Genomic DNA, 9,431 nt, shown 5'->3' with positions numbered 1-9,431 from the left:
TGTAATGCTGTCAAGACATTTGTAAAGGTCCATGTGAGGTGACCACTAGCCATTTAGAATTCCCTAGGTATAAAGGTCAATAACTTCAATGTGAAAGAAGACTTATCTTTAGGGAAGAAAGGAGCTCTAAAAATGTATGCTTGAAAGCGACTACGAAGCTCCAACTTGTAATCACCGCAGCTAATGATTGGGTAATCCGTTTTCAGTTTTGAAACTTGTATTGTGCTCCTCTCTCTTTGATCTTTCAATTAAGTGTAAGCATTGTCAGTTTTTGATCTTTCAATTAAGTGTAAGCATTGTCAGTTTTTGTTGTGGTTTGCGACTACGTGCCTGTGAGCCTTAATTGCAGATTTGAGTGCTTAAATCATCGTTTTTAGTCGTTTTGACCATAGGAGAGTGTTCCTTTTTGGATAGTTCTGTTGTAGTTTTTAGGACCTTTTTTTATGATGGATCGTGATTTTGATACCTTGTTGGATTGCAACCAGACTTGGTAGGATAGTGCCCCTTGGTGTCTTAGACCTCCTCCTAAAGTTTTGTTGTATTTCGAGTCCGTTCGAGTGCCGAAATGGCGTGATGACCTAGAGCTGTGAGAAAGGACATAGGCGGATTTCCCTGATCATTGAGTGATTGATTTTATAGCTGAATTGTTGTGTTGGCTTGTTAGCAGGTCACCGTGACGGACGTCTGCAACATAGCTTTTTGGTACTAACATAATGTTAGGAAATAAGACGTAGCTAAATAGATAATTGAGTAGATTACTTAATTAAGAAAGACAGATTTACATACACGAGATTATAGAGTAGAGAGAGAGAGAGAGATTACACACGATATACGTGGTTCACCCAATGTGGGCTACGTCCACGGGAAAGCAGCCACTCAATGGCTTTAGTACTTCAAAACAAGAAGTAATTTACAAAGGGATTATACCCTTAATGGAGCTCCCGCCTTGCTTCACTCTCACCACCTCACACTCACCTTGTTGCATCAACTTCACACTATGAAATGTGTGTAGAAATGACCTCCTTTTATAGGCCAAAAGGGCTGCCCTCTCTTATGAGAGACAGCCATGTGTAGCCGCCCTTGTGGGAATAAGTCCAAATCGGACCCTCCAATCCACCCATGTGTGGCCGCCCTTGAGAAGACAAGTCCGCTTTTGAATTCGGCCACTGGCCATTGAATTCGGCCACCGGCCACCGGCCATTGACTTCCGACCACCGGCCACCGGCCATTGACTTCCGACCACCGGCCATCGGCCATTGACTACCGGCCACCGGCCAACCGACCGGTTGTTTTCCGACCACTTTCCGGCCGCCGTCCGGCCATAATATTCCGGCGAAAAAAAATCTCGGGGGCCTCCGCCCCCGAGGCCTTTAAAGTTGCCCCTGATTCTTGTCCGTGAAAATTTTGGTTTCCGGTGAGTGATTTTCCTTCACCCACGATGGCTTCTCCTCATAATGGGGACCTTACAAATGTGCGCTTTTACCACTGAAAATTACAAGGGTAAATCGGACTCCATACTTAACACATAATGTCAAGACTTAGGGAAGTGACTCGAATGGGGCACGGAGACTCTTTGAGATTGTCAATCTCAAGAAGTGAACCTTAACAAACAATCACACTAGCTCAACAAGCAAACCAACACTCAATGGTCAGGGAAATCTACCTATGTCCTTTCTCATATCAATATGTTGGAATTAGGGTTGCAGAGAAACGCAGCAGCTTGGAGAAGATGAAGGAAGCTCAAGGCACACAATAGATAGTGTGTTACTTAGTGTGCAATGGAAAGATAGATAGCCCTAGAGTGATGGGTGTATATACAATGCACGGGGGAAAAAAACCTCCTAAAGAGGGAAAAAATGCCCCGGCGGTCCTAGTGTGTTTACACACATCACTACCACATGTATATGTTAACAAATCCCTCCCTAGACTGATGCGATGAACAAGAGTTGGCACATGAGTAAAGGGAAGTGCCATGCCTTGAGGACATGATAAATACACAAAGGGGAGTAAGCCCAAAGCTTTGCAAAAAGCTTCGAGCTTCTCATGAGACAATGCCTTTGTGAAAAGATTTGCAAGGTTGTCCTGTGTTGGCACATAAACCAAGATGATCTCTCCTGCTGAGAGCCTCTCCCTGACATAGTGGTAATGCACCTCAATGTGCTTTGTGCGACCATGGGTTTCTCGCAACTGCCAATGCACTCTGGCTGTCAGTGTAGATAGTGTTGGCAGTGTCCTGTCCAACACCCAAATCAGCCATAAGGTGTCTGAGCCATACACACTCAACCGTAGCTGTAAAGATTGCCTTGTAATTACCCTCACAACTGAAAGTGGCCATTGTAGGTTGCTTCTTGCTCAACCATGATATTCATGAACTATGAAGCATGAAACAAAAACCACTTGTGGACACTCATGTGTCAAAACAACGAGCCCAATCTGAGTCCGAAAAAGCATGTAAGTCTGGCGGCAATGATCCCCCCTTGGGATAAAACAAGCCAAGATGTAATGTGCCACTAAGGTAGCGGAAAATCCTCTTGACAGCTTGCCAATGCTTAGACCCTGGGCTATGCATAAATATGCTGACCAGTGAGACTACAAACTGAATATCCGGCCTCATGTTGCATGCATAAATGAGGCATCCAACAATAGTTTGATCACCAGCATCATGAAGACTCAATTTCAAACCTGTTTTCATGGGAGTGGCAATAGGTTTGCAATCCTCAAGTCCAAACTTACATAGCAATGTCTCTATGTAACTTTTCTAACACAAGGCAATACCACCATCACACTGCTTAAACAATATACCCAAGTAATGATGAAACAATCCCAAATCTTTCATCATGAAAGTAGCATTCAAATCAGCCTTAAATTCAACAATGAGAAGTACATCACCCACACGCTTTACATACAATGTGCTTTCTTCTAGACTGTTACAAAAGCCTTGTTTGACCAAATGAGTGTACACTTTCTCACACCAAGCACAAGGAGATTGCTTCAACCCATACAAATCCTTCTTACATCTGCACACTTTGTCCTCTTGTCTTCTTATGACAAAACCGCGAGGTTGCATTACATAAACTTCCTCAAATATGTCACCATTCAAGAAAGCAGTAACAGTGTCTAATTGATGTACATCCCAACCAAAATGACCTGCCAATGCACATAAAAAGTGCACAGTAGTCATATGACAAGTGGGAGCAAAAGTCTCTTCATAATCTATGCCTTTTTGCTGTGCATAACCCTTTGCAACAAGTCAAGCCTTATGGTGATGGATCTCACCATCCGGTTGAGTTTCAACTTGTAAACCCACTTCGTACCAATGGACTTTTTTCCAGGAGGCAAATCACATAATGTCCATGTGTCATTTTCTATAAGTGCATCATATTTTGATTGCATGGCAGCCATCCAATTTTTTAAATTTTGTGCTTCATCAAAAGACAAAGGTTCCTCAACATCACGTAAGCTAGACACAGCCAAAGCATAACAATCTAATGCATAAGATGCATGGTGGGATCCTGAACGAGTACGACTAGACAAAGGTGCATCCAATTTATTGTCATGCAAAGTGTGCACCAACCATTTTGGCATAGCTCTAGCCAACTCGTTTTTAGCCCTTTCCTCATCAAGTACATCATGTACATCTGCATCAGTAATAGGCTGATCTGTAACATTTTTGGAAACCCCCATAGGCTGTACATTTACCTCATTGGAATTTACATTCGAACTTCCACCACTGAAAAGAGGCAACAAAGTGTCATAAATTTCCTGTGAGCTTACATTACTGTCTCTAGTACATGACAGCAAGGACTGAACAGAATCTTCCACAAACACTACATCTCGTGAAATCAGAATACACTTTATTTGTAGATGATACAACTTGTAACCTTTTCTTTCAGCACTATAACCAACAAAAATACATTTGACAACCTTATCATCCAATTTTTTGCGCTATGTTTGTGGCACCAAAACATATGTCAAACAACCAAAAACACGCATTTGCTCAATAGAAGGCTTTCTATCATTCCATGCTTCATATGGAGTAATAGACTGCAAAGCTTTCATAGGACACCTGTTAAGTACATAAGTGGCACACATGATGTCCTCAAGCCAAAAAGAATGCGGCAAAGCTTGAATTTTGACCTTACATCGTGCCATTTCCATAAGTGACCTATTTTTCCTCTCAGCAACACTATTTTGTTGAGGCGTATAAGGCACTGTACGTTGGTGTTTATCCCACAACTAGCCAGAAATGCATTAAATTCATGAGACATATACTTCCCCCCTCGATCGGAACGGAGGTTGCCCATATTACATTTTGAGACTTTTTCAGCCATAGCGAGAAATTGTTTGAAGCACATAAAAACTTTGGACTTTGCTTTAAGTGGAAATACCCATGCATGCTTGGAGTAATCATCAATGAAATTCACGAAGTAAAGATAATTCCCAAGGACGGAGTTTTCATGGGCCCACAAACATCACTATGCACAAGCTGCAACCTGCATGTGGCCCTAACTGAACCATCCTTTGGAAACTTAGAACACTGCATTTTACCCAAAATACACCCTTCACAAACATGTTTGATAGGTGCTTTACTGAGGCGGCAAAGAAGCAACCATATCAGATTTCTACAAACGCAGCAAACTGGCAAAATTCAGATGCCAAAGTTTTGCATCTGAAATAGCCCTTGAATCTGCAACTGCATTTGAAAAATTTTGTCCACACTTGTCATACAAAGTGAGCTTATACAGCCCACGACAAAAAAGGCCAGATACAACAATTTCATCACCAAAATTGAGATCATGAATTGTACATCTTTCATCCACAAATTTGACTACAAGTCCAAGTCTAACAAGTGCAGATACAGACAAAAGATTCTTCTTGATTCTAGGTACATAAAGTGCATCAACAAGTGTGAAAGAACTGCCATTTGTGGTAGTACGCACAATCTTTTCAACTCCCTGAATCGGATAAGAGGCATTGTTGGCACAAGTGACTGAATTCCCATGAGAGACAGACTCGAGAGAGGTGAACAATTCACGATGTGAGGTAATGTGCTTTGTAGCACCACTATCAAAATACCACACGCGAATCTGTAGCAACTGACAAGCATGCATCATGGACATCAGATTGTAAGTGCACTCTGCGCTTAAAGCCCATTTTGCATCAACATCAGCATCATAGTCTCCTTTCACAGAAAACTCAACAATGGCTGCATTTGTAGTGAAACCAGCATTTGCAGTGGAACCACCTCTTTCTTCTTAGCCTCTTTGGTCTTCAACTTAGGACACTACTTGATCAAGTGATCATTTTCTTTACAATAATGGCAATGCATCTTCTTTTTGCCCTTATCACCAGAAATTCCAGACAAATTGTTGCTAGCAGAAGAATTGAGAACAAAAACTTTGCCACTCGCAGCAGAACCATCAGAAGTGGATGCATTGCTGTTACCACCTTTTCTTTCAGAAGAAATAAAAGCCTGTTCAACTGCACGCTGCCTAGTTTTGTTTTTTTTGGAAAGTGACTCTTGTAACAACAATGTGCATAATGCATTAACTTGACAACTTCAGGATTTCCTTGGGTCATAAGTCTCCAAGTACTAGCAAAAGTCTGGTAAGAATCTGGTAAGGCATCAAGAAGAGTCCGCACAAGGAAACTATCTGAAATTACTTCACGTGCAGAAATAAGTTGCTTATTGATATCCTTGACACCAGCAAGGAAAGTGTCCATATCATCTTCCTTATGCATAATCTTTGATTCTAGCTCTTTACATAGCAAATCAATTTTAGCCTCATTGTGGCTTGCATGAAGACCTGCTAGAATATCCTAAGCCTGTTTTGCAGATTTTGCTTAAAGAATGTGAGGAGTAATGGTGCACTTCATAGACAACGCAATCAATGCATGATCATGTGCATCTTTTACATCCCAATGAGATTGTTCTGATGTAGGAAAAAAAACTCTAACAATAGCAACCCTTGCAACAAGACCTGCAACATCCTCAACATCGCCTACATCCTTAGAACTAGGACGTACATCAATGCCCTGCACAATATTCTAGATGCTCTTTGACACAAGAACATGTTGCATCATGTAAGCCCACATAGGGTAATTGTCCCCATCCAATCTATCCTCAGCAGCAAACATCTTGAACACATCTGTGTTGTTGTTATCAGCCATGGAAAATGCCTGCACCTGATGTGAAAACTGCCCGAAATGAGGAGAAATTGAGTGAGACCAACACGTGGTATACAACACAACCTGCAATAGACTGTATGGGACCTGTTATGAAGTATTTGGCACTAATAAAAATTCTGCACAAAATGCCAAAATTGTATGTGCAGACCTGGCTGTAGTTGAAACGGAGGCTGAAATGAGTTCGAATCAAAAATCTGAGCAGACTGAGCTCTACGGCACATCCAAAATTTTTGTCACCTGCCAACGCTCGCCAAAGCAAGTAGGCGTTTGCTGGAGCTGCTGGCGACTAAGCCTGAGAGGACGCAACCTACTCTGATCCCAATTGTTGGAATTAGGGTTGCAGAGAAACACACATATCTTGGAGAAGACGAAGGAAGGTCAAGGAACACATTAGAGAGTGTGTTACTTAGTGTGCAATGGAAAGATAGATAGCCCTAGAGTGATGGACGTATATACAATGCACGGGGGGAAAAACCTCCTAAAGAGGGAAAAAGTGCCCCGGTGGTCCTAGTGTGTTCACACACATCAATACCACATGTATATGGTAACACTCTAGTTCATCACGCCATTTTGGCACTTGAACGGACCCGAAATACAACAAAACTTTAGGAGGAGGTCTAGGACACCTAGGGGCACTATCCTGCCAAGTCTGGTCGCAATCCAACAAGGTACCGAAATAACAATCCATCATGAAAAAGGTCCTGAAAACTGCACAACAGAACTCTTAAAAAAGGTCTCCCTATGGTCTAGGAACACTCTCCTATGGTCAAAACGACTAAAAACAGTGATTTAAGCACTTAAATCTGTAATTAAGGCTCATAGACGTGTAGTCGCGAACCACAACAAAACTAACAATGCTTACACTTAATTGAAAGAGCAAAGAGAGAGGAACACAATGCAAGTTTCAAAACTGAAAATGGATTACCCAAACATTAGCTACAATGATTACAAGTTGGAGCTTCGTAGTCACTTTAGCGTACTTTTTCAGAGCTCCTTTCTTCCCTAAAGATAAGCCTTCTTTCACATTAAAGTTATTGACCTTTATACCTAGGGCATTCTAAATGGCTAGTGGCTGACTCAAATGGACCTTTACAAATGTCATGACAACATTAAAACTCATGGAATTGACCTGCTACTCTGGAATCAGAATTGACACAGAGTATCACTACACTAGCTCGACAAAATAAAGACTACAAATGTGGTGTCCGGCTATGCGTCCGGCTAGGTGGACGCTCGTTTGGTTTGTCTTGTAACAGCTCTTCTACCATGATCTAACCTCATCTTGCCCTTCCCAAAGCTAGACTATCAAAGACTTGGACCATTCAATATAGGACAAGTTAATCCAATCACGTATCATCTTCAATTATCAAAGTCTATGAATATTTTTCCACTCTTTCATGTTTCAATGTTGGAGCCTTGTCATCAGTCAAAGATTCCTAGGACATATTCACAACCACCACCCATAGAAATCGATGGGAATGAAGAACATAAAGTCAAGAAAATCTTTGACTCTAACATCTCTCATGGATACTTCAGTATCTTGTACATTAGAAAGGCTATGATGCAAGCGAATGAACATGGGAACCTGAATCTAATCTCCATTAATCAGTATCCAGAGTTCATGAGTTTCATCAACAACATCCATCAAAGCTAGCCCCACAACCTCAAGAGGAAAAACCGATCTTTGTGGAACACATTGCAACAAGAAGGAGTATTGCTGGAATTAGGGTTGCAGGAAAAACACACACAGGTTGGAGAAGACGAAGCAAGCTAAAGGCAAAAAACAAAGAGTGTTTTACTTAGTGTGCAATGGAAAGATAGATAGCCCTAGAATAATGGACGTATATACAATGCAGGGGAAAAAATCCTCCTAGTGAGGGAAAAAAATGCCCCGGTGGTCCTAAGTGTGTTCACACACATCACTACCACATGTATAGGGTAATGAATCCCCCATGGAGTGATGCGGTGAATAACAACACTGGCACATAGAGTAAAGGGACGTTCCATGCTTTAAGGACATCATTAGTCGACAAAGGGGAGTAAGCCCAAAGCTTTGCGGAAAGCTTTAAACTTCTCACGAGAGAATGACTTTGTGAAAAGATCTGCAAGGTTGTCGTGTGTTGGCACATAAGCCAAGTTGATCTCTCCTACTGAGAGCCTCTCCCTGACATAGTGGTAATGCACCTCAATGTGCCTTGTTCGAGCATGAAAAAGCTGGGTTCCTGGCAACTGCCAATGGGCTCTGACTGTCAGTGTAGATAGTGTTGGCAGTGTCTTGTCCCCAACACCCAAGTCAGCCATAAGGCATTTAATCCATACACACTCAACCAGAGCTATGAATAATGCCTTGTACTTGGTCTTACAACTATAAGTGGCCACAAATAGGTTGCTTCTTGATCAACCATGATATATGTGAACTACCAAGCATGAAACAAAAACCACTTGTGGACACTCGCGTGTCAAAACAACCAGCCCAGTTTGAGTCCAAAAAAGCATGGAAGTCTGGCCGCAATGATCCCCCCTTGGGATAAAACAAGCCAAGATGTAAAGTGCCACTCAAGTAGCAAAAAATCCTCTTGAGTGACAGCCTGCCAAGGCTTAGACCCTTGGATATGCATAAATCTGCTAACCTGTGAGACTACAAACTGAATATCCGGTCTCGTGTTGCATACATAAATGAGGCATCCAATAGCAGTCTGGTAAAGAGTGACATCTGTAGGATCACCAGCATGATGAAGACTCAATTTCAAACCTGTTTCTATGGGAGTGGCAATAGGTTTGCAATCCTCAACTCCAAACTTACATAGCAATATCTCTATGTAACTTTTTTAACACAAGGCAATACCACCATCACACTGCTTAAACTGTATATCCAAGTAATGATGCAACAACCCCAAATATTTAATCTTTAAAGTAGCATTCAAATTAAACTTAAATTGAGAAATATGTCTCTCATTTTGTCTAGTGATTAGCAAATCATCCACATAAATAACCACAATGAGTAGTACATCACCCTCATGCTTTACATATGATGTGCTTTCTATTGGATTGTTACAAAAGCCTCATTGACCAAATAAGTGTTAGCCTTCTCATACCAAGCACAAGGAGATTGTCCAAATGAGTGTCAGCCTCGTTGAACAAATGAGTGTTAGCCTTCTCATACCAAGCACAAGGAGATTGCTTCAACCCATACAAAGCTTTGTTACATTTTCACACTTTATCTTCTTGTCTTTCTTGAAAAA

Source organism: Adiantum capillus-veneris, chromosome 26, assembly GCF_014529385.1.
Source record: "Adiantum capillus-veneris isolate H3 chromosome 26, ASM1452938v2, whole genome shotgun sequence".
Lineage (NCBI taxonomy): Eukaryota > Viridiplantae > Streptophyta > Polypodiopsida > Polypodiales > Pteridaceae > Adiantum > Adiantum capillus-veneris.
The sequence above is the reverse complement of the archived record's forward strand: the minus strand, read 5'-3'. Positions refer to the sequence as shown.